Genomic DNA, 26,132 nt, shown 5'->3' with positions numbered 1-26,132 from the left:
TATTCACTATGTCTCTCTTTAAATCTGAGGTACTGGATGTCCTGAGATATTAAAGTATTTTATATCTTATAAGTCAGTGAAGATACTTTTAGCTCCATCGAGTAACAATGGCAATATTCCTCATGGCTTGCCCATGGTGCACACACAAAGCATTAGGGAGTCAGGTTGCCCAGATTATCAACACAAAGACTAAGTTTATACACTCAGCTGTTTCTGCTTTTGATCCAGATCTAAGCCAGAAAACTTTTCCACCTTTTAAGAAATGTCTATTCCTTTTTTCTACTGTTAAAGCTGAAGTGCTATCACTTCTGTGATTGTACTGCAGTATTGTGATCAATGGTAGTATTTGTGAAGACAACAGCATTGTCTATGGGCATTTGAATCTCTCTCTCTTGTTCTACTTCAATAAACAGAGTTTTCCTTCCATGAATCTCTGAATCAACAAATCAGTCAGTTTTCCCCCATATTAATTCATAAATATGTTGCTTCCATTCAATCTAACATTCTTGCTTCCCCCAGTAGCTGTAATGCTTGTTCTGGACAACTCAGTAATCTCCCATGTATCACAGGTTCCCCGGTCACTCAGTGCTGAGGCTGATAGCTTATCTTGGCTTTAGACAGTCAGGAGCACGAAGGGAGCAGAGAAAGAAGATCATATTTATTCTGTGTAACATTCGGCTAAACCAGCCATGTGGAGGGGATGGAACTAGGAGAACTGCTGGAGAGACTGTTCATTTTTGTTGAAGAATGGAAATATGTACAGGTTAAGCCCAGAGAGATGCATTTGAAAGTAGGGCTTGATTGGAAGGAGTCACTACAGTTTTTATTGATAATATAAATGTTTTTGTTTCCCTTCTCGTAGAACAGAAAGAATGCCTCATCTTCATCAGGAAGAATCCATTCACACGCTGAGAAAAATGCCTCAAATCTCTTCCTCCCCTCGCTAACCAAATTATTGCCTTGTAAAACAGTTTATCTCCTCCCATAATCCCTTTAGTGATAGAATAACAGTCACTACAAGTACAGAAAACTCATCTTAGTCCAGCTGAGTTCAGTTGGAGAACAACTGGCTTAGATCTGCTCCTGCTATTAAGGGGGGAATGCATCTATTTGTTTAACATATGATGATTAGTTCCTATTATCTCTGCAGAACTTTAAATAAACAGGGACTTTAGTGTCTGATTAAAGAAATAATGAGCTCTGAGTTATTTGTTTCATGCGAGTGGAATTCACAGAAATTCCAGATATGAACCAGACCCCAAGAAGACATAGTCCTTCCCCTTCAGAAGGCATGTATGCCGTATCTCCAGCACCTACGTGGTCTTTCGCAGGTGATGTAAACCAACAGCTTTGGTGGCATCAGTGAAGCAATGCCAGTTTCTCCAAAATGAGGCTCTGGCTGTGTTTTCCCTCCCTGTCCGTAGGAGTTGTGTTTGCAAATGATCTTTTGCCATGACTCCGCTTCCCCAAAAGGACTCAGAAATGCACCCACATGCATTTTGCTGCTACCCTGTGAAATATTTTGCCTTCCTGAGGAAAACACTCTATGTCAAAGCGTCATTGTTCTGTGATGCTAACAAGGTTGTTTCCATACCCTACTGTCAGCTGGTTTTTCTGCAGTAAACAGGAGACATGCCCATGCAAGCCTTCAAGGCAAAGATTCAACCCCGTAAAGAATGAAATGTAGCCTTTTCATGGACTTCCAGTCCTTGGAGAGGATTGGAAAGACACTGGCACAACAAAGGAGTAGCAGCACTATGGTTGCAATATAAGTGGACTCAACAGCAAGACTAAGGTTTTGGTATCTGCCACCAGAGAGACTAAAGCAACTTAACAACACAGGGAAATGAAGTATGATAGGTATTTCCCCAAAGATTAGCTACGCACGTTTCCATCGTAAGGGAGGGAAGGAAGCTTCTGACTTTCTAACGAAGCCAGAAATAGATCATTAGACTCAAGCAAATCTCAGAAACCTTGACCTGCCTGAGACACCGAGAATGTCCACGTGGAAAAGAACGTGCTAGAGGAATTCACCAGTGTTACCTCAAATTTCCTCAGAAATTCCACAGGAAAAGGGAGCCTCAATGAGTAACTAAAAAGAGATAGTAAATCTCACATAAAATATACACTAGGGAGAAAGATGGAAGGAAACTAGTACGTTAGTGCATGGCCAGAACTGAGAGAAGAGAAACAAAACTCAGTGCCTCAGTTTGTCTGCGCAGAGGTGGTCTATGTCAATTTCCTATTCCCTAGTTGAAGGAGAAGCTTTGCCCCATTCTAGAGGTTCCCCAGAATCACAAAGGAGCTGACAAAGGAGAAGGAAAGAGTCTCTAGAGTTTTCTCTTCTGAGCTATGTATTACAGCTGCTCTGCAGGAGGTTGCAACCTGCCCAGAAGAGCCAGTGGATGAAACACAAGCGCTTCTCTTGTTACTGCAGAACGGGTCTGAGTTATGAGGTATATGGGATACGCACAAGAACAGCTGAGCCCTAAGACTTAGTTTCAAAGGTGTTCAAATCTCTGAGTCCAGAAATCAGAGGAATTAATTTCCTAAGACACTTTGGAAAACTGGAGTTGAGCTTCTACCCCATGAAGACAAATGTTTACCCATCTCTTGATCTTTAAAATGCATGCGAATCTCACCTGCTTGCTATGCCTTTTGGATACTAGAGAAATTATCGTAACAGTTGGGGAATTTAATGTCTATTTCCATCTTTTTGGTGTTTGTGTGAGTGGAGCTAAGGAGGTGTAGCTGACAAGATTCTTCAGTATTATTGGAACAAAAGACCTATAGAAAGTTTTTTAGTCAGTATATAATTTCCATTTTTAAGCGGATCTTTCCTCTCCAAGAGTCTCAGAATAGATAGGCTGCAGAGAGAGACTTCTCAGGAGTGCAAACACCATTACACTTGGACATCCTAAAGAGCAGGTCTGACCAAGGCAATTCACTTCTGCTGTGGGAAGTGGAGGAGAAGGTGAGTGCACACAGGGGCCTGTGTGGGATGATGAAGTGCCAGGATTATGGCTGCTGTGATAGATGAAAACGTTTTGGCAACTTTGGGGGATTTTTTTCACTGAATAAAGTCAGGCCTAGGCAGGCCACGGACATTTTTACATCATCTCTGCTTTATTGCTGCAAGTAGCTTCCCCATTTGTGCTGGGCTGGCACAGAGAAGCAGCACTCGAACCAGGCACAGTAGCTTAGGACAGAATATGATCAAAGACAATATTCTTCTCATTTCCAATGAGAAGAAGAAGTATCATTATCAAAGATGAGGTGTGCAGGACAGCCCTTGCAACATTTGCTTTGGCCCCTGATTTTTAATCTAGGAACAATGGGCCAGCATGGTGAGTGAGATCAGTGAAAGCTCTTATTACAGCACCTGAAGTGAATTTTCCCCATATGGTCTTGACTTTACCCTAGAAAGAACCCCATTACTTTCTCTTGCATTTAATCTCCAGAACTAAAATTCACACACCTGACAGCCCTTCAGGAGACTTGCAAGTTGTTCCCCCTACATCACATAGTGGTCCCTTTCACACTCAGGAGGAGGAATTTTCTTTCCCACTAGTGCTGTAGTTCTTGTCAAAGATTACAGATCTGCACCTCAACACCACCTTTACCCACTGCTGAGGAAGGCCAACAGGAATCCATTATTTCTGCCCATTATCTGGTAGGATGAATGAATGAATGAATGAATGAATGCACTAACCATTTGTACACCAGCATAGCTCTGCCTCTTCTGAAATACACTGTGGTTACACACTGATAACTTATGTACTGCTCACGTGAGCTGGAGCCTAGAAATCTAAGTACATTTAATAGGTCTTCTAGGCAGGGGCATAGGTCCTTTCTTTAAATCTTTCTGTGGAGCACAAGGGTTTTGCAGTCAGAATGCGAACTTTGAAAGACAAATGAAAAGCCACAGTTTAACATTAGTTGTCTCTTACCTTCTAAGAAGTAAAGATATTTGCCATAGAGTTGACACCACTCTCCTCAGTGGTGATAGAGGAGGACAGCATCAGGATAATGCTCCTTCCCTCCATCCCTTCCCTACAGCCGAAGTTTGGCAGTCCTGCTGCCCACAGGTTTGGAGAAAACCCGTGGCACCTGAGTGCAAGAACCAGTACAGTTGTGGTAAGGTGGAGGCTGACTGAGGAACGACTTGGTGCAAGAGCCAGGACATCTTTGTCCCCATTCCTCCCTCCTTCCCTGAGAAGGAAGCATGAGGCCAGAGTAGGGGCGCGAGGCTGAAGCGAGGACAGGCAGCTGGGGAAGGGGAGAGCAGGGGAAAAGGGGCCTGGCAGAAGGAGTGGGGTGGAGACCAGACAGAAACCAGAGAAAGCGAGGATTTTCATGTCTCCCTCTGACACACCAGTGCAGTTCATGAGAAAAGCAATCTTTTGATAAGGAAAAAATGTTATTTTCATTGTTAACTTAAGCATTTGCAGACCTCTGAGATCAGAGAAATGCTTTGGGATGCAATTGCTTGCTCAGACAGCCATCACATTAAAGACAGGAATAAGAACAGCAATATTACCCCAGTATTACTTTAGTCATAAGCAAACAGAGTAGTCACATACTGAGGTCTGACAAATTACAGATGAGATCAGGAGGTCGCTCATAAGACATCCTTGTCTTTAAGAGAGGTTTCGCATCCTGCAAGAGCTTGAGCACACCTGCAGGAGAGCAGCCCCTCCAGACCTTGCTGCTATACCTCCACCAGATGTGAGGGCCCACAGGCAGCATCTGGCGCTGCCCAACTGCAAAACCAAGAGCACCAACATTATATGAAAATCCACATCACATGCTGTACACAGTAAGTGAAAGCAGAACGCCACAGGAGCGGTGCAACATCAAGAAGTGGGCTGCCAAAAAGTGTAATCTTTCATGAAATGTATTGCCTAGAAGCCTCTCTGCTTTTCCCATGTGCTAAATGTATTGCCTAGAAGCCTCTCTGCTTTTCCCATGTGCTATTTTCCATTTGCTATTGATGGCACAATGGTCTGGTCCCAGTTGCGGAGGACAGGGTTGAGGTGATGGGGCAACACATAAGCAGGCAGTGGCAAGGCAGAGATTTCTGCTTCTCCTGCCCCAGTGAGCCCAAGCAACTGCTACACATGGGGACACTCCTTCACTACCTTCACCCCCACCACCCTGGCAGTCCTTTTGTCGCTTTGGTTTCTCTTTAAGGACTCTGTGGGTACATCTCCATGGTAGGCCATCTCTGTGAAGTAGGACGTGGGCTTCTGATTCATGCTGATTGACAGAAGAAATGTGCAGCTCTGGGGCTGACATGACAAGCCCTCTGCTTTCCATCCCTGATCCAGTCCCACTGAACAAAGGGTGTTTGTCCAAAGAACAGGAAAAGCAACCCCCCCCCCCCTCCTAGTGGCAGCCAGCTCCAGGTGGCTGAGAAATGCCAACAGCATATACACTTACTTCTGTCTTTCTCATTTCTGTTTTTACTAACCTCGCACACACACATAAATGCTATTTTTAACCTCCAAAAATAAGTTTGTAGGAAAGTTTTTCCTATTGGCTAAGAGCTGTGGTGAAATGACTTCATATATTGACCAGAGTTTGGCTCCAAACATGTTGAAATATTTGTGTGAGGTTTGTGTATTGGGACCCAGCAGAGTGCCATACAGGTTGATGCAAGTGATACACTGGTTGCCACGATACTACAAATGTTAGGATCTGTCCACTGGCCCAAGCATGCCTCAATGCACAAAGCACTTCTTATACCTGGCCCCGAGCAGTCCAGCCTCATGCTAATAGAGGCTGAGAGTTCCTTTAGCTCATTGCAGTCTGTGGATCCCCAAACGTTCTCCAGCAGATGCATGAACCCCTTTAGAAATGTCACATGTGTAGATGGCTGCACAGTGTGTATGAACTTGCTTTGCTTCATCACTTTTTACACACCACTTAGAAACTCATGGCTCCCAGACTGAAAAAACACAAGTTGCAGTTGCATGCAGCATTTCAGCTTTTAAATGCCTTCTCTTTGCTTCACTGACCACACTTGATGTGAGGAAATGTGGTTTATAATTAAACTCAGACAAATGAGAGTTTCTTTGCTTTTTCTTCCAAATGACAGATGACAGAGGGCATGTCCACTGTGCCACAGGGCCCGCCGTGGGGTTTTTAAGCCAAGATTACCTCTGGACAGTTGGTACTGCCAGAGCCACTCCAGGTGTGGGAGATGGCTAGTTGGCAGAGCCAGACTGTCCGTCTGTCCCCAGCAGCCACAGGGTCACTCCATAGCAGCCTGGCTCTTTGAAGGCTGAGACATCTATGAGGTGCCATTGGGCAAGAGAAGGTAGAGAAGTGGCTTTGGGAAGGTAGCTGCCTCCAAAGCCACTCCCTTTGAGTGGTAATGGAGGGGTCCAGTGCTGGATGGTTAGACCTTGGCACCAAATGCACATCCATCCTATTGGCCAAGCTCACAAGGCAATCTGCAGGGCTGTGCTTGCAGTGATGTGGGGGCTGCTAGCTAAGACTAGTACTTGTACCACTGGGAGTATGAGATCAGGGCTGGGAGTAACCCTGAATGATCCTTTTGTCCCCTTTTCCCCCCTCCCAACTCCTCCCCTGCCTCACACCAGCACATATATATCCTCAGGTGGCCAAGGACCAGGGTATAAATTTGCTTCTACTCAGTCAAAACTTCCATTAATTTGATCATGGTTTTGCCAAGGAAGAAGTAAATATGGAGCAGGGACTTTGGGGATTTGAGCTATAAAAGTGAGAGCTGGAGAAGCTGGGACTGAAGTGAATTTTTGAAGCAAGCTGTCAGATCCAGGCATCCTGGCTCCCTTCTATGTGTACTTCTGGCCAAGCCTCCACCCCCTGCCTCAACGCCCCCACCTGCACAGAGCACAAATTATCAAGTGTTGGTGGGGGGCCGGGATGCTCACAACATCCTGAGTTTCATGAGGGCCAAGTCAGCTCTAGGTCAGGCCAAGCCACAAGGGTTGAGAGCCAACTTTCTACTCATGACCTCGTACACCGTGCTGTGAACAGCTCTTGGTCCCAGACCTCTGCAATACACTTACAGAGCATACTCTTATTGAGGCAAGCTGGAAATTTCACATTTCTGAATGCAAAATAGGTCACTCCATACAATTCCCTCATTTGTGCAAGCATATTTAGTGTTGGTGCCAGCATACACATATTTCCAGGTACAGCCTATATCCCTGTCTTGTGAAAATTCAGATGCTTCTTGTCTACCACCTCAAAACTTGAGATTTGTCTTTTCATATAAGGTTTAATGTCCAGTCTAGGAGCAGTTTAAGTATCTAAGAGGCTGGGGTTAAAACCAGCTGAATGATCCCCAATGCATTCTTAAAAATGAATTTCCTGTTCCCTCAGGTGGGGGCAGTCCTTTCCCCACAGCTGGGTCAATGAATTGGGCACCTTACTACTCTCTCTCCTCATTTCCCCATTAGCCGGCATGTAATAAGGCACCACAGGCATCGAGCATGATATAAATCACCACTTCTACCCCTATTCCATGTGCATGTCTGTGTAAGTTTAGTTTTTTTTCCCTTTGCTCTCTTTTCTGTTTCAATTTATCTCTCTCACCCAGGAGTTTGCTGATGAATACAATGGCTTCAGCCTGGAGAGAGCTAAAGCTAATTTTCTTATTCCGTTTGAATAAATGGCTGTTGGCTGCTACAGGAGTAGGGTTAGTCTTCTCATGTGGTTGTAATCTCCTTAACTCCCAGCCACAGAGCTCCTAATGCCTGTTGTATAAATAATCCTTCTTTCACACATGACTGTGTTCGTCCTTGTTTAATTCTTTTCTTGCGTATCGATCTCTAAAAATACCGATCCTGGGAGGATCCTGTTATAAATGTGTTTTTCTGAACACTTCATTTCTCATTGTGCTGGTAGGTTTTACTGCTTCCCTATGTCCTAACACCAAAGAGGTACTCCAACACCATTAGTGAAGAATAAATCCCTTGCTGTAGGAAGCAGAGGCCCTGTGGCCATGAGTACACCTCACCGCATGTCCTACACTGTCCAGGGTTATGTTTGGAGTAGGAGAACCCACTTTGATACTAGCCTTCTCTGCAGATCATCATCAGAAATGTTGCAGGGAGATATCCCCTCCTTTGGTCATGCATATCTGAGGCATCCGCTGAGAATGGCAGAAAGGACAGGAAGGATAAAGTTTCGGTGGTCACAGACTCTGCCATGTTTAGGCTTAGGTTTAGGTGACAGCTGAGAAATAGAATTGCGAATGACAGTTTGAGATTCAGATGCCTAGCGTAGTTAGGGCAAAAACTTAATATTCAAGTGCTTTTGTGGAACAAACACCTAGAGCTTTGAAGGTGTAAATACAGCATAATTGATAATTCTATTTGGCAACTTGTTATAGTGTTGAGAACCAGCTATGTACATTAAAGTATCTATCATATTCTATATATGATAGGGATTTTATGTATCTTTCATGTATTTTGGGATTATCATCAGTGATCAAAACCCATGAGCACGAAGAAAAACAACGGCCATTCACCACATCCTTTTCACTGTATCATTCTGTCAAACACAGATTGGTGAGACATTTCAATTTACTTGCTGTCATTTCTCAAATGTAAACGTTTTGGATGGCCTCAAACCCTCGAACCTTGCCACAGCACTGCAAATCTAAGCCACAGTAAAGAAGAGCTAAAGTATTTTGCAAACTGAACAGCATTTATATTGTTCAACAGGTAGAAGTTACATCACAGAAATCAAAACTTGGTAAAGTAAAATTTGAAGGACCACATACTTCTCCATTTAATATTTTATTGTAAATTTGAAGGCTTCAGGTTAGTTTAATTTCCTTCCACCTTAAGAATCAACAGTTTGACTTTGCTAGATGCACAGTTCTGTTCCTCTGTATCCTAAAAGTATACTGCTTACGCAAGATAATCAGCAAATGAAAATGATGTTGTTCATGGAGGGTCCGGTTTCCACAAAATACCCACACCCTTCCTTGCTCATGAATTATGGATGTCTGGGGTCTGCGCTCTACCAAAAACTTGGCTGTGCTATGCAAAACCATTTTCTGGAGAGTGTGTTTTATTTTGAATGAAGCAAGCAGGCAAGAGGCCAGTAGGATTAAAATGGATTCTTTATTTAAAACAAATCACAAAACACAGCAGCTCCTACCATTTTGTTAATCTTCCCTATTTCTCTCCAGATCCCTTTTCCAGGGTTCAGCTGGTGCTCTTGAAGTATGCTCTGCATCTCTCAGGGTGCATGAGAGGGTGGCTACTACCCCAGCCAGTTGCCACTCAAGAGCCGATGGACAGAACAAGGAGACTCTTGTAGCAGCCTCAGCTGCTGAGTCACTGGATCCATTATCCTGACTCTAGCACGAGGAAGGGAGATCCATCTTTCTGCTCCTTCAGCTAATGGGAATAATTCCTCCAGGTATAATTGGGAAACACTGTGAGGCTTTGATTCTTTGAAATCATAACAAAGATCTCCCAGATTCCCTAATGAACAGGAATGCTTTATCTAAAATCATGTTGCGTCCAAAGCTTACTGAATGTATTAGGACAGTATTAAGAGAAGTTTATTGAATACAGGCAAAATTGTGAATGGGTCACGTCCACAAGAGCCGAGATAACATGAAGTGCTCTGGCAGTGCTGAGAACTGTCCTGGCTGACCCAGCGTAACACAGTCTCTTTCTCCTCTCCCAGCAAAATCTACACGCGTGATCTCCTTTTCTCCTGGTTGGCTTTCTTGCTGCAGAACAGAGAAAATAGACAAACCTGAAACAAGAAGCGTGGACCTTCTTTGCTGAAGAAAACGCAACTTGACATAATTTGTGGCTTGGAGTCCTACCCAAATCAGTGTTTAAGTGTTGGCTGTCCATCTGCTGCAGGCGTGGTGAGCACTGGATCTTGACCTACATATGTGTCAGCAGAGCTGAAGTGTCACTGGGCTCAATCAACCGCTATCCCTAAATGTCTGTGAAGGTGCCTGATCTTACCTGCTGCCTGTTAGGTCCTCATTGTACGATTCTTCTTCAAGGCTGCTGCTGCAAAAGAAGAGACTGTTCTTTTGCTATTAGACTTCCAGAGAGCCAAGAAATGACCTCTCCCAGACCAAAACCTCTATGCTTCTTTGTGACACCCTCGTTATGAAAACAGTCTTTTCACCTCTTTAATCACTACTCTTTCTTTCTTATTTTGTCTTGCCATGTTCACTGCTTATCAGTTTGCTCAGCTCAAGGACTTTGAGTCTTGTGGGTTGTCAACACCATACACACAAACCCTCGCAGAGCACCCTGAGCCGTGGGAACTGTGTTTGCTGCCACCCCGTGCCAGCCCTCATCCCAAAACTGCCTCTTTCCCACACTGCATCCCACAGCTGGGTCTGGGACAGGCAGAGACAGGCCATTCTGGGCTGGGAAAAATGGTACCTTGGGGGGGAAATTGGAAATAAAAGAGCAGGAGCCCCTTTGGCTGCAATTGGCAGCAACTATGTAGTTAGGAGGATCTAGAGGGCTCCAGAAAGAAAGCATTTCTCTGTGTGCTTTCCAAGATTTATTTTGAAAAGATGCCAGGCAGAGCTCTGCAGAGCTAAGTGGAAGTAGCAAGCATGATGGTGACATCTTTAAACCTGGCTGGCTACCAATGTGCTTTTACGGGGCCAGAACGATAAGGCTGGTAGAAGATTATTTACTTTGTTGTTGTGAAATCATGTAATCCTTGTTCTTGATAGCTGTGTAGGTATTTATCCAAGAATACATGTTAAAGAAATACCTATGTCACTGAGACAAGAACGACTGCCGTAATTTATGTGAGAAGGCTGACATTCCAGCATTAAATAAATAAAAAAAAAAGACATTTGCCATTTTAAAATCACCTCTGGGCAGGATATGCAGTCAGACATTACCACAGTCCAATTAACCTGATAACAGGAGGGCAACAGTTAACGTTCAAAAATACACAACCCTCTCCCCTTCCCTTGCCTGAAAAGCAAAAATAATGAAAGTGGGATTATAAATTTGTTATCGTGTCTATTAATAATCAGCCCAAGGACATGGAGAAGAGACCTTTTGACAAAGCAGAAATTAATAAGGAATAGTTTAGGGAGATCTGCTTAAAGTAGATTAGAATGGTCTTTCAAAAGGTTTTCCTCCCCCCCTAAAATGCTAGGAGTTACAGTATCATCTGCGGGCAAAATACCAGAAAGGCTGCCAAAAAAGCATAGGAAGAAAATTAATACAGAGAGCAAAGACTGAGACAAGATGGTGATCCAAAGGTTACAGGCTTAATGCTCAGAATTCTTCTAGTCCAGCCTTTGTCCTAACAGCAAAAGGTGTTGTGTTAAAATAAAATATATATCTTCTATTTCTACTTGCAGATATTACTGAATCGTATGTGGTAATTTATTTCCTGCATTGCATACTTTTTTTGATTTATAAGGGAACTAATATTGAGAGATTCATTGTATTGCAAAAAAAAGGTGTATTTTAGTGTCCAAAAGGGTCACGTCTCTGACTGCTACTATTTCTACTCTGAGTGACGAAGAAAAATGTTTCAGTCTGTAGGGCAGTAGGGCTATCTTGAAGCTTGAGGAAGTTAGTGATGCTTCAAATCAGAGGGAAGAAGGGAAGGAATATTTCTGAAAATGAGTAAATGCAGAAAATGCACACGTAGTACAAGTCATCACCAGCAACTACAGTGAGCCTTGGGAGTCAGGGTGTTCAATGCTTCAAACAAGTGAGAGATGGAGCCAGAGAGGGAAGGGAAAGGGAAAGCAGGGAAATATTTCTTTCGGCAGCAAATTCCATCCTAGACAGAATGGAGTATCCTAGACTGACGCAGTCAAGAAAAGGCAGCGAGCAAAAGGAAGAAGACCACCTACCCAAGAAGGTAAGCAGTAGGACATGCAGATGAAATTATTCATTTTTCTAGTATGATGCCATTTGCTGCACATCCTATCTTCTTCTGGTCAGTCACGTACATAAAAAGCACAAACCAAAGAAAAATTAATTAGCGTCTTTTGTTCTTCAAAGTGGAAAGCGAGGAGACAAAGACATGCTGGTTCCAAGGCCACATATTAAATTACCTTGTTTAGATTATAAGACTACATAATACATATCATATAAATTATATAATATTATTATACAGGCTCATAAGCCTCCATTAGTGAAATAAATTATCTGTGAATGACAAAGCTTTGTAGCTTAACACTCTCACTGACAGAAGGTGGTATCTTTTCACATGTGCATTAAAGCTTATCAGAAGCAGTCTTGTGATCACAGCACTTAAGTTACTGCTTCTTTTCCAAGTGTGGTATGAGCAGGAGAGTGAAGTGCTCCAGCCCACAATATCCTAGCAGCAAAGGTGCCTTGTGGGAAAGAATGGATTTCAAATGGTCTATGGAAAACATATTCAAGGGACCATACCTGAGAGCTAAACACAACTATCAGCTTGCATTTACTTTGGGCAAAGCATCAAATGAGGTGAGTTGTCCTGGAAAGGTGGGAATAGAGATTTTAAGGAACCCAGCAGGCATCCCCTAGTGAACTGCACAGTTTATTAAGACATAAGAGTCCTTGTGCTGCTGCCTTCCCTCTCCCTTAGAGATGATCACAGCCACAGCAGGGACTGTGTGCCCACTTTAGAGTAAATTCCCAGTGAAGGAGGCTGCTGTACAAGCCTTAGTGCCTGTGTTTCACGGTGCACAGAGCCAAGGGCACGGCTGCTAGCTGTGGGCCAGGGCTGAAGTGCACCAAGCAGGACTGTTTCTGGTCATTTCTTGTGAAAGTGTCAAGGCTGCAGGACTCTCCCTGAGACATTGCTGGCTACAAAGGCAAACAGGATGTGTAGGCAGCCTGAGATCAACCAGTGTGGATGCCCACAGCTGGTAGACGCTGATGGCCCAGAGGCATCTGCATGAACACACCAGGCTGACGCCTGCTCCTCGGTCAGTGCCTCAATGTTCTGCATAGACGCTTACTCTAATTCAGGAATGACAGTAGCTGTTTATGACTTAGCTTACACCATGTGGGACAGGGTTGTCATGTCTACTGGTTAAAATGTGTTTCAACGTATGCTTCAGTGTACATGACTGTAGACAAGTCCTTAGTGTGAAGCAGCAGCAGGGTTGTGGTTTTTTCCCCCAAAGCAAAGACTCAAAGCAGAAATATTTTTCCTGTGATGTTTAATTAGATAATACTAACCTGAAGTCACTGCCTTACAAGAAGGCCCTAAGTAATAATATTGGTGTGAATTGCGTGTGATAAGATCACTCTCAAAAAAAGGCTTAAGTGCATGAGAGTAATCATTAACATGAAGAAGGAAAAGGCGGGCTACCTTTAGTTTCGACAGTGTGAAATTCTGTCTCTTTTTCTGTATCTGTAGAATTTAACACATATTATCACTCAAACTGTGACAGATATGTCTTAGCAGAGCAGTCAAGAAAGTCTTCCCCTTTCTCTCTGCTCTCCAAGATACTGTGGTAACACAAACCACTCCTTTGTCCATCTGTCTGCATAGCTTTTTGTTATTAATTCATTTCCCAAGGTTCAGGAGTGTCTTCAGTAACCTTGGGAAATCTTGTTTTCAAACTCAAAATGTGGTTTCTTCCCTGATCCCTCTTACATCCCCCTCTTTAAAATGAAAGGCTCCCATTCATAGTTACCCTTTCTTTCCTCCTCTTTTGCCAGTTTTCAGTGCAATATGCTCATTGTCCTTCTATTCCATGACTTCAGACCTTAGACATTTTAACCAACAGTGGGGAATGTTGTCAAATGCTTTCTGAAAAACGGAGCCTATAATATCCTTTCCCCTTCCTTACCAGGGCAGTAATTTCCTCAAAGAATTCCAACAAATTAGTTAGGCATGATCTCCCTTCCCTGAATTGATGTTAGCTGTCTTTAATCAAGCTCTGCTTTTCCAAGTGTTCCCTATTTGATCCTTAAAGGAGTTTTGGAGTCTTTCCCCTTTAGTGCAGTCAAACCGACAAGTCTGATTTTTCCCAGTGTCTGGGGAAGCTGTCTTCTTTTTTTTCCTCTAAGAAAAAACGATGAGAAATAAATTCCAAGTAATTTCAGCAGCCTCCCACCTAGAATCACTTATTCCCTCAGATTTTTAAGCACCACTTTTGCTGTCAAGAAAGGGGGGACATGCTAAGAAGCTGAGGGCAGGAATGGAGAGACATCACATTACAGATGACAAGTCTATGTAATTGTATTGTATATTTTGAAAGCTGGGAACCAAATAATAACAATAATTTCTGTTGAAGTCTGAGATTTGCATGGATTAAACTCATGTTCAATTCCTCCTGCACGCAAGTATCACGGGACCCATACCAGTATACAGCGCTTCCTCATGGACCTTGCTGGGGAACATCTGTTGGGATGTGACATGCTTTGTGTTAAAGTCTTCAGTGTGTTTATGTACTTCTGAGGCTTTGCAGGCTATTCCCAAGCTAGGCTTTTATTTCAGGCATGAGTAAACTGAGGGGAGATGTGGGAGATCAGCCTGTCTGCTGGCATAAACATCGCCAGCCTGCATGTGCCTCTGCACAGACATGGGATGTGGTGTATGATATGGCTTCATGGTGGTACAAGCTTCTCCCCACACACAGCGTAACAGCATCTGTGTCAAGGTCATTTATTCACCATGCAGTGCCATAGCCCATCTCCTGTTCTTGGTTGATATTTGCTGGCCATAGTCAGCAACCTCTGGCTGCACTTGGGACCAGCCACGCGAGGCAGACAGACATTAGTGAGGGGGGAGGCAGCTATCCCCAAATCTGGACCTCCTCTGCCCCAGCCTCACCTGCAGTGGCACAGTGTAGGGCAGCCCAGGGAGCCTGACATGGGGCAGTTGGCATACTCTGCTGCTTTCGCGTCTGGATTTGGCCTTTTTTTGGGAAAAAGAAACCAAACCAAAACAGAAACAGATTATTTGCTTTTGGTTTTCCTACAGAAGTCTACTCAAGATATTAATGTCTCTGGTCTTCTGATTTTCATTCTTCCTATTTCAGACTGCATTTTCCGTGACCCACTAATTTGGGTCCATTTGTCCTTGTGTGAAAACTTTCTTTTGCCTTAAATATATTTTCTTGTTTCCTGAAAGGACACCTTTCCTTCTTATGCCACCTTTCTCATTTTACCGTTATGCTTCCTTTCTTGTTTCTGCTCTTTCCTTCTCAAAGTCATACCTCAGTCATGACAGATTGTCTAGAAAAAATGCAGATGGATTAGGCACTGAATTTGTCCCACTGGTTTGAAAGACTCTGTATATCAGGAGAGGTGTGGCTGAACTGTGCGTAACTGACCTTGGCTTGTAGCACGTGGCAGGTAAATCACTTCACTTCAAAACTCGGTGGAACTAAGGCTAATATTTGAAACATGTTAGGAGCGTAAGTGTGGTCATTCAGTTGTGTTGCTTAGACCTGTTCTGGAACAAAATACAGGAGATATCCCAGATTCTGTAAATCTTATTCCATTTTCTCGGTTTCCCCATTGGAGAACTGACTGGAATTGATGAACTGAAAAAGGCAGCAGACTCTCCTGTCTTATAATATAGTTCCTGGGGCCAATACAGGGTCTGGTATAATGAAAAGCATGTCAGCCCAACACTGAACACTTGCTTTCAGAGTGAGAGGAAAGGGAAAGCAGGGGAGTGGGAACAGCAGCTGGCAACCTGTGGGTCACAGCATCATTCCTTCCCAGCCCATCCAGCATGATGAGCACACAAGGATGAGCAGGGGGGAAAAGGCAGCAGAAAGTAAGCTTCATAACATTACTCCCAAGGCCAAATCATATCGATCTTATCATTAATTCCTGCAATGCTAATGAAAGACAGTCCTGCGAGACTGGTGATGGGACAGAACAGGGGCACGTTTTTAAAATTTATAAACTAGTTGGAAAGTATACTGTGCATGGTCCTAGTTTCATGCAGCAATCAGATAATCTCCTTTATCTAACCAGAAGCATTTCACTGCAGCAGCTGCACTGTGCTCCAAGGACACTCCGTGCTGCGTAGGGAATCCAACAAAGGAGCAGAAGGAGTAGACCCACTTAATGTCTGACATTGCAGCGCCATGACAGCCAAAACACACAGCATTAACTCCATTATTAAATCTCAGCCCAACTCAGAGAAATATTCTAGATGTCCTCCAGAAACAATAAAATATTAGGTTTTTTTAAAGCCAGGGATGTTGGTGTTTTGATGGGCCATGAAAAGACATGTTCCACTGCTACAGCTTTGTCATTTTCCTGTGTTACCAAGACCTACAGCAGCTTCTTCCTTTTATCAGGTTTGACATTTTTTGATAAATTGCCCTCGCATTACTGCACCTGAAAAATGTATCTATGTTACCTAGCAGGTTTCTTATTCAGATCCACGTACTGTTAAATGCTGTGATTCGGTCAGTTGATCCAGTTTGGGTTTGCCTTGAAAACAGGCCTTCAGTTAAAGATGTGCCTCCTGTTCCAATTCCTTTCCACAGACTGCTTTTTTTGACAAGCTTTCCAATGCTGACTGATAGGCTGGCCTTCGGTAGACCAACCCATGCCACCCTTACTGAGGTTCCACATGAGTGCGGATATGAGGATAGGGACCTGCTTATGACTTTTTGATTCCTGCTGTGCCCCTTGTGCTGACTCAGCATTCTGGTCAGAGCAATGTGATGACTGCTATCACTGTCACTCACCCAGCTGGGGATGTCCCCCACAGTTATTTGCCTTTGGTAGCTTCAAGGAACACCAGCACCACCTCCCTGGGTTCTAACTGATGTGGGTTAATTGTTGCCTGCTTTGTACTATGTGACCATCGCAAAAGGACTTCTGGAAGAAAACCACAGAGAATGAACTCTAAGTGCATGCTGTCATCCTCCTAGGGTGGGCTCAGAAGTCACAGCGTTGTGAGCCTGCCTCGATGAAAAGTGATTTCTTAGCTGACATTTGGGCATGTTGGAAGGCTAATAAGTGCTCGCACTGCTTTTCAACCAGCTAATAGAAATCAACTGCAGTTTATACCTAGCCATTACCTCCATACGCACTGACGAAAAAGTCACTGGTACTGTCCACTGAAGTAATTTGCATTTTTTCCTTGTCCAGTCAGCTCTCAGCATTATTCTCAATAGACTAATACAGAACATATATAAATTGGACTGTAAGAACATATTTAGTATATTAAGCCTTGAAAAATGAAGTTATGATGAAGAATGAACATCAAGGGGTTGGAGGAGAAAGATTCTGGGAATATTTTTATCAGGACACAGTTAATTCACAACCTGGATGCACTGCTCCCAGATGTTCAAGAGCTGACTGAGTTTCAACCACAAATATAGTTCCTTTCATTTTTCCTTTAAACCACAGTGATCTTGAATTCTCTGGGCCAATCTGCATCTTCTTCTCATTGTAGAATTTGGCACTATTCAGTACAAATATCATGCTTTGCTGGAGGAACTGTAAGAGTAATGAAGGCCAGGGCTTTTTGAAGCATGCCTGAGATACATTAACAAAGCTGAGGGGCACTTCCCACAGCACCTGCCCAGATTGTTCCTGGCAGTGCTGGGAGCTGTTGGGTTTTCCCTTTCCTGATCCCCAGATGAAAACATCTTTGAAAGTTTCAGTTCCCATTGCATGTTTGATTTTGGCAAGTAATGACTGATGCTTAGGTGGGAAGAGAAATCATCCTTCCCTTTTCATCGTGACCTCTTTACCTTAGCTTCGCTCCACATCTGGTCCTCTTACCCTATGCCTCTGCCTCTGATACACCTTTTCTTCTCTTCATTTTTCTCTCTTTATAACTCATCGCCCTCTTATGTTACTACCTTTCAAAACCATAATAGCCTAACATGATGTTTCCTGCTATCGTTCCCTCCTCACCTCCTCACCTGTGGTCCTGGTTGTAGCCATAAGCTCTTGGGGAAATGGACTTCCCACTGCCTCGTCTTTGCATCTGCTGGAGGAGGCACCTGGCCCTGCTTTTTCAGTAGGCTGACAAGCAAGACTAAAAGTAGTGAGAACAAGTGAAAACTTTGCTCCTCAGCTAATTGGTTCCTCCATAAGTCGAGCATTTTTCTTCTTTAGAAATTACAAATCCAGAAAATGGGAATTAATCTATAATTTTATGGGTTGTCAATTCAAGGGACAGAAGTCACCTCATCAAACTTGCAGTACTGACCTAATGCAAAATGAATTTTGAATTTAAGTAATGGTAACAATTTTTTCATGAACCATTTGAAGATGGAATTACAGAAAAAATTTGTGAAAAATTTTGCATAATAATCAATAACAAGGAAGTCCTGAAGTGCTTCTGAAGAGTTCACAAGTCAAAAAAGTGCTGAACTTCATCCAATAAATTATTCATTGTGAATTGTTCGCACAGCTGTGCTGTACTTCCAAGGGAAGTTCAGGGGGTCTAATACTCCCTCTTCATGCAGAATATTTTGTTACATGGGGAAAACAGTAATTCAGATGATGGTCGATTTTTATGCTTTTGTAATAAATTAATAAACTGCTTGATTCTGGCATTTGTGAGGGAAATACTTTTTATTCTTCACTGCTATGAAATATCTCAGAGTAGTTTTTATATGGAAATTATTAGCATGGTTGCCATTAAAAAAATCAGCCTTGGTCCAGTAATTACCACACAATCCCAAATTATCTAGCACAGGAAAATAGATTTGTCCCAGAGACAGTGTGTGGTAACTTATGGTAAAAGTTTCTTCTTTAGGAGCAGCTACTACAACTCCATCTGTTTTAGCTAAAATAACTGTCCAAGTGACCCTAATTTCAACTTTATGAGGCTTATATTAATAGGGAATCTGAAGAAAATGAGCCAGAGTTTAGCTTCATGTCACTACTCACATTTTCAAGCTCCTTATCAAGTATCTCTTAAAAGTATCCTGTATGCTAGACCTCCGAATGCCTGTGTGTAAGTGATGGACTTGTCTTTAAAGAAACAGATCCACTTAATGTGTCCAGCTACAAACATGAGCCTATTGGTGCATATGAACTAACATGTCACCCTGTGATTGATGTTTCCCTATTACTCTGCCAAAGTACATTAAGTTAAGCTCCTTTTCATCTCCACAAATAGTAGGGACTACAGATGGCCCTCATTTGTAATCCTCGGGAACTGAGTGATGGGAGAGGGTGCCGGTACCCATTGCCCACCTGAAACAGATTAGGGAGGTTTCCGTATGGAGTAGTGTTAAGTGAATAAAGTAACATAGCAAGTTATAACGAAAAGGAAGGGATGCTGACAGCAGCTGTGAGCATCAACAAACTGTGCAGGTGACAATACTGTCTAAGCAGACAATTGTATTTGGTGGTGAGTATTCTAGCAGCATATATGACTCAAATCTGCACATTCTTTGCTGCTCGTCTCCCATATGCCATGAGTAAAGAAAACCATGAAAAACCACCTCCACTGCTTTGGTGACATCTTGGTTCCACTGGAGTCAACGGCTAACCGACCGACTTCAGTTGCAGACAGGATTTCCTTATGGCCTGGAGCTTGCCAAGATCCTGGGTGAGAGGCAGAAAAAGGAGACTGCAGATCGCTGGGCACCTCTCAAGGCATCTTTTTTTACTCAGCAGTGTTTGCATAGGGAGCATGGGTGACACCAGACACCTCCTTTTTAACGTCATACAAAACAAAGTCCCTGAGGCTTTGTGCTCAAGTGCTTTGCTGGAGGCTCCCAATGCAGGTGTGATGGCTCCAGCTGGTCAAGGGACCTGCACTCTGGCAGCCCTGGGAAGAGAAGCTCTGGCTGCCTGCATCCTACCTGGAGCTGAGACAGCTTTGCAGCCTGCCTCAGGCGTGCAAAAAGCCCAGGAAACCAGCGTTTGGGAAACTGAGTGCTGAAAATACTTTCACCGAGCAGAAGTCATATCAGACCTTGCAAGACACCTCCAAGGCATTTGTTCTCAAAAGCTTATACGGTGTCATCAATAAGAGAAAGGCAGCCATGATCCCTTCACCAGAAGAGAGAGCCAGAGGCAGGCGAGGCAACACTTTTCACTCAGGGTTGTGTGCACCACACCAATTGAAGCCATTTTTGGACATAAAAGTATGTATGTGCCTGCTCACCAATAAACATGTCCACCTGCTGCCCTCAGAGCACAAGTATGCGGCATCCACGTGGACCAACCCTCAGCTCTGGAGCCTGCAAGTGCTTTTGTGGGAAAAGCAGGGGTCTGGGAGGAGGATGTGGATCTCCTTCTCCCATGGGTATCATTTTACCTCATGTCAAAAGTATTTCCACCTCTCATGTAAAGGGAGTGCACTGTAATGCAGATGGTCTTCACTTGATGCATATTACAAGAGTAAACTTATGTTGCTTTGCCTTTTTAAAAGAAGAGAAAAAACTGAAGAAAGCAGACATGGCGGTAGTTTTGAGTGAGGGGTTTGCAAGGCGGAGATGAGTTCCTGTCCTGCCAGTGGTGGCTGTGGCTGTAAGCAGACAGTGCTGAGCATGGTTTGGAGGAGCAGAACCAGACAGGAAGGAAGTCCTGGCCTCCAGACAGTACAAGAGATAATGGCACTCTTTCCAGACATCATTATCTGCTCCAGTGGAGCGCTGGAACCAGCTGATGGACCTTCTCCAGGGAAAGCTGCATGAAACTCCTCCGAGGTCCACGCTTAGCCAGAGGAATGAGGCTGGTGTGCAGAAACTGCAGAGACAGGGATGTCTGCCTCCTCCAAAGTGCTGCTGCTTGCAGCCACTCAGAAGTATAACTGGGCTGTATCCTGGCTGTGTGATAGATGAACAGATACCATTCTTCCACATTTTCACATGATGTAGTCAGTTCTGGCTGACTGAGGGTGAGAACAGAAAAGTTCTCCCAGAGCTGGCGCTGACTTCTGGTACTGCCTCAATTTCCCTTCTGCACCACTCCCTGCTAGCTCCATCAGTGTGATGTTGTGCTGCAGCCAGCTCCTAACACCTAACATTCCAGCCATAAAAGTCACCATCCAATATGAACTCCAGGTCTGGTTTCTCATCCTGTGTCCTGCCACAGCAGCATGCCTCCCAACACCCCTCCTTTCAAGACATTGCAGGTCATCATCTTACAAATTCCTTACTCCTTTCCCGCCTCTCTGTACAGAAAGAGATGCACCAATGCATGCGATAACCCAAGAATATCCCAGCCCTTCCCTCCCCATGTCTCATCCTTGGCAGTCCCACACAGCCTCTCTGTGTGTCCCGCAAGGACAGGGAGCAGATTCACGGCACCTTGTAGATCTGGGTCCACTTCTCATAATCCTGGACTACCCTGGGATGCCCAAGGTCCTCAATATCATGACCATGGTTGACAGCTTCCCACCACCCTTCACTACCCACACTTCTCCCTCTCCTGTCCCCATCACAAAGAGACTCAAGACCAACCTTCAGGGAAGACAGAAGAATTCGGAAGCTCCCTCTGGTCCCAAGGCGGAGAGGCAGTGGGGGAAGAGGGAAAGGTGAGCAGAGGAGGAGATAAAATAGTGGGAGAATCTGTAGGCTGGGAGGACAGACAGGACAGAGGGTTACTCGGAAGTAAAGGGCTCTTCCCCATTCACGCTAAATTGTGAATATCTTTTCCTTTCCATTGAATAGGAAACTTAATAAGACTGCATAAACATTCCTGTCAGAGATTCTGTCTTGCATGTTGTGTTCAATTTACTGATATGTCTTTATCTTAATCCAGTTGAATTTAGATAAGATTTTCTTCATTATTTCATCAGAACTGAGTGTCTCATTCCAGAGCCAACTGCATTTTCCTTTAGAGTGCAGCAGTTTGTTTAATATAATACATTTTCTGACAGTTATATTTAGTGGGATTTCAATTCGGATGAGCTTGAAAACAATGATACAGTTCAAAGATAAACACACTTGGGTGGTAAATAAGTATTGAATGTCCAACACCAAAATATACCAGTGACGTTACAGGCATGTAATTATGCAAGTGAAGTGTCCATATGCAAATTACTGTTAGAATGTTATAATTGTGTGCATAAAAGCATGCTTCCTTCTCTTATCTGGAAAGGATATAGGTTAAACTTCTGCATCTGCTTTTCAAAACAAAAAAAGACTCCTGAAATGGAACTCATTATTGCAGGATGGTATATATTTCCAGGGCAGCTAAAAAGGTAGTAAAACCAGAGTTATTCACTTCTCTTAAAATTTAAGTTTTGCAAATGCTTGGATGTTTTTTATCTACAGAAAGAATGTTCCCTTTCAGATACAAATAGCTTGATCCTGCAGCCACTCTGTAACCATATGGAATGAAATTGAAAACAAAAGCCATTTTCATATCTGCTGTCAGTCTTCATTTAAAAGGTGGAGCTGAGGGAACCTTGCTGTTCACTTTCTCATGAGCATTCCTGTGAATAAGATTTTGTTGGCAACGGGGTCAGACAATTATGGGGTTTCATGGGGCACAGTTGGTTCTGATGTGGCCAAGTTCACTTTCTGGGTTTTAAAGACTTGGCATCTATTTGGGCGCAGAATCAAATGTTTTAAGCCTCTGTCAGCAAAAACATAGGTAGGTATCATCCTGAAGAGGAGGATAAGAATTTTGGAGAGGAACTGCACAATATAATCCCAATAAGAAACAAAGACTTGCGGTCTGTGTTATTAATGGGCAGAACTGAGGGAACTTGAAGGAACCTGAATAAGTTCTATGAATATTTTTCAAACTTATTAAGTAATTTCATTTATTGTATGAGCTAGGAGAAAAAAGTATTTCCTCCAGTATTTCTTTGTGCTACCCAGGAGATGCAATCTTGTTTTTCTAGACAGAAAGAATATCGCAAAAAAGGGTCTGCCATATAGTTAGTCTCCTCAGAGGTGCTACTTCCCATGGTGCCGCACAGCTGTTCATTGCCACGAGATCCAAGGGCATTCTGGAAGGTGACTAGGCAATGAATTCCAACCATGGTTAATTCTGGAGATCAAGTGACAAAACCTCTTGCAAAACACAAGGGTTATGTAGAGGCTAATGTTAATGGACTAGTAAATGGTTTGCCATAAACTGAGTCAAACTTTCCTCATCGCAATTTTTGTTTTGTTGAAAGAACCTAAAAACAAATTTAAAAATCTGTAATTTCCAATGGCACATAATTTCCACTTTTTATCAGGTTGGTAGGTAACCTTCGGAATGCTTTATGTTCACAGTGTGCCAGTAGGAATGTAAACTTGCCTTTGCAAATAGTGTTTTTTAAAAAATTGGAGATGAGCTGTTCACTACAAAGTTATTGTAGCTCTATTAAAGAATTCAGCCTTCCCCTTATTCTTCTTCTCTCTCTCTCCAGAAATCTGTTCTAGTTCAATGCATTTAAATGGCAGCTGATTTTTTCTCTCCCAAATCTCTGTTTATAAATCTCAAATACTGACAAGAGTCCTTCGTTTCTTCTCTTACCGAACCTGCCCCTTCCATAGGACTAGGTGTGTTTTTCCAGGGCTAGCACAGGGTTTCACACAAATAAGCCAGACTTCTGCATCCAAGTGCCTTATTCAATTTCTGGATCGTCTGCTTGGCAGCAGCATTTCAACTGTTCATGAAGTTTTCTAGCATCCCACAACCTCCATCGAGTGCGCCGAGTCTTTCATTTCATTGTTGGTTTCCCTGTTATGCTGCCAATGACTGACAGCACACATATTCCTCCCGAGAGCACGATGGACTGTGTATAGTTCACCAGGGATATCCTGGCGGTTTGTGAACTGATGCAGGAAATATTGTCGACTATGTGTTAGTGATATATCCCAGCTCTTCTCATGACTCATATCTTTAAAGTTTTGGTTTTTTTCTATTCCAGCAATTGATGATGACGGGAGCAAACCAAATGTAGTAATTAACCCATAAGCATTTGTTTTAAAATACCCTGAGTTAACTAACTAATTTACTTTCAGGGGACTGACTGAGAAGTCATTTATTTAGTCTCTGTGATCACAACCTAATGAGATGTTAATTTACAGCTGCTTCTTTGTCATGCATCTTTAAAAAACTGACTCCCGGGAGTCCAGCTGCACAACACAAGATGAAAATCAGCCTTGAGGAGACAAGGAAGGTGGAGGAGCGGCTGTGAGAAGCAGCGCTGCCTTGGAAGGTGCTTCTCCTGCACCAAGAGGCAGCTTGGCCTCCTCGCAGCCCTGAGCCCATTCCCGCACCTGGGTCCTGGCTGCAGCTGCCTGCCCCACAGCTGCTCCCACAACTCAGTGCACTCATGCTCTCACAGACTTACATGTACATGCCTTACCTTATACACACATCTTGCAAACTCACATCTCGCATACACGTGTTCACATGCACACACACATCTGTTGCCAGCCTCCTCCATGGTGTGGTATCTGGCCTTTCTTCAACACCATCAAGAGAAAAACCTGACAGTGAAATGCAGGACATTTTTCTCCTGCAGATCTTCTCTTTGACATGTCAGGAGACACCGCAGCAGTACAAAGAAAACTAACTAATTTCTTCTAATCAATCAACCTTTGCTAATGAAGCTTGAGCAGCTTTGTCTCTCCCTAATAATAAGATAAAATCTGATTTAAGCACAGCTGATTTTACTGGTGCTTTACCAGTCACAACAAAACAAATTAGGAAAATGGATGTGATTGTTGAGCAGTTGCCCGTTACCAGTGGGTGGGGAATAAAAGCAGAATCCCTCAGTCAAGGGATTGTTGCCTTTGTGAAAGGCCGTTTGAGTCCATGGGTGCAGCAAGGCAGTACCCGGTGCCACTTTTATGAAATGTGCTTTCTTGAGCCCAAATTTCCATGCAGCAGGAAAGAGTTGCTGTCTACACAGTCTGGACATCTCCCGGCAGATGAATGAAGCTGCTTCTAAAAGAGCCCAGATCCTTAGGTCCAAATTGCTAAAGATGTTTTCATTGTGTTTTCATTGACATTGGCTTCAGTGCAGTTAAGCAGCCAGCTCTCTGGGGGAATTAGGTTCATCCCCTCCTGGCTAGAAGATATTCTCCCACTCTTCTACCAGTCCATTCATTGCAGCGCTGTAGGGTAGGATCACCTCTGCCTGTGTGGGCAGCACAGGGCCTCAGCCTTGGCTGAAGACTCTGGGGGTACTTATCACAGAGAAAAGAGGGTATATCACCATTACGCTTCTATCAAATCGGCCAGCTTCTCACTGAAACCTCCAGACAGCCTTCAGCTCTTCTGTGTCAATTCGATGTATTTTCAATGGTCTAATCTAAATTATTAGAGAGTCATAATGAACAGTAATTAAAAGGTATCCTATAAACTTGGTGGCATGCTAAAGAGAGAAAGCTCCACTATTTAGGTAACTGACCGCTTTCTCACTCTTTTTCTAGCTTCTGAATAAACCCTCTTCTCTGGACAAAGAGGATGAATGTGGGCTTTTGACTGATATTATACCCTATTTTATGAGCACAGACATTCTGTAAAAGGAGTCATTTACCAAGACACCATAGATATTGCACAACTTATTTGTTGGAATTCAAACTGGCAGGTACTGTAGCAAACTGCAACTTCGAGTACAGTATGCTAGATCAGAGGAAAATCCACAAACCATGGAGAAGTGGTTAAAGCTATGATAATTGCTACAGTCCTGTATTTTCTACCAGCAATGAAATCAGCCTATAACTCCTGTATGGAAAAAATTATTCCATACCACTCTCCATTGTTCTGCATCATTACCAGGAAATAGGGTTATTACAAGATCAGGTCTCTTATATTAACCCTAGAAAAGAAAAGAGATACATTTTGTTTTTAAAATACATTAAAGAAAGAAGAAGGTAAATCTTTTCTGATCTGCTAAATCACTACTGTACACATTCACTGAAAAAGAAGTCTTTTTAACAAAGATCACAGGCATAGTATGAACCAAGCAAAACCAAGAAAAATCAAAGTTAAGGCAGGCACTGTGTGCTCAGCCTTCCAAGGATAGTATATTAAATCTTTTCAAGAGCACCAGAGCCAAGGTGCTCTGTGTAGCCTTGCTGGGGAGCAGCCACATCCATCACAGGCTGGTAGCAACCACCAAAGATAACTTCAGTCACGACTTAGAGAGCTCGTGCTCTGCCACTGCTTCAAAAGTCCCCTCACTATATCATCCGCTCCTCCTTTGGTGGTGGCTCCCAACTTGCAGCTATTTCGTGCCGTGAAGATGCCAGCACAGCACCTGCA

The sequence above is a fragment of the Cuculus canorus genome, chromosome 1 (genome assembly GCF_017976375.1).
Source record: "Cuculus canorus isolate bCucCan1 chromosome 1, bCucCan1.pri, whole genome shotgun sequence".
Taxonomy (NCBI): Eukaryota; Metazoa; Chordata; class Aves; order Cuculiformes; family Cuculidae; genus Cuculus; species Cuculus canorus.
This window is presented reverse-complemented; position numbering follows the sequence as displayed.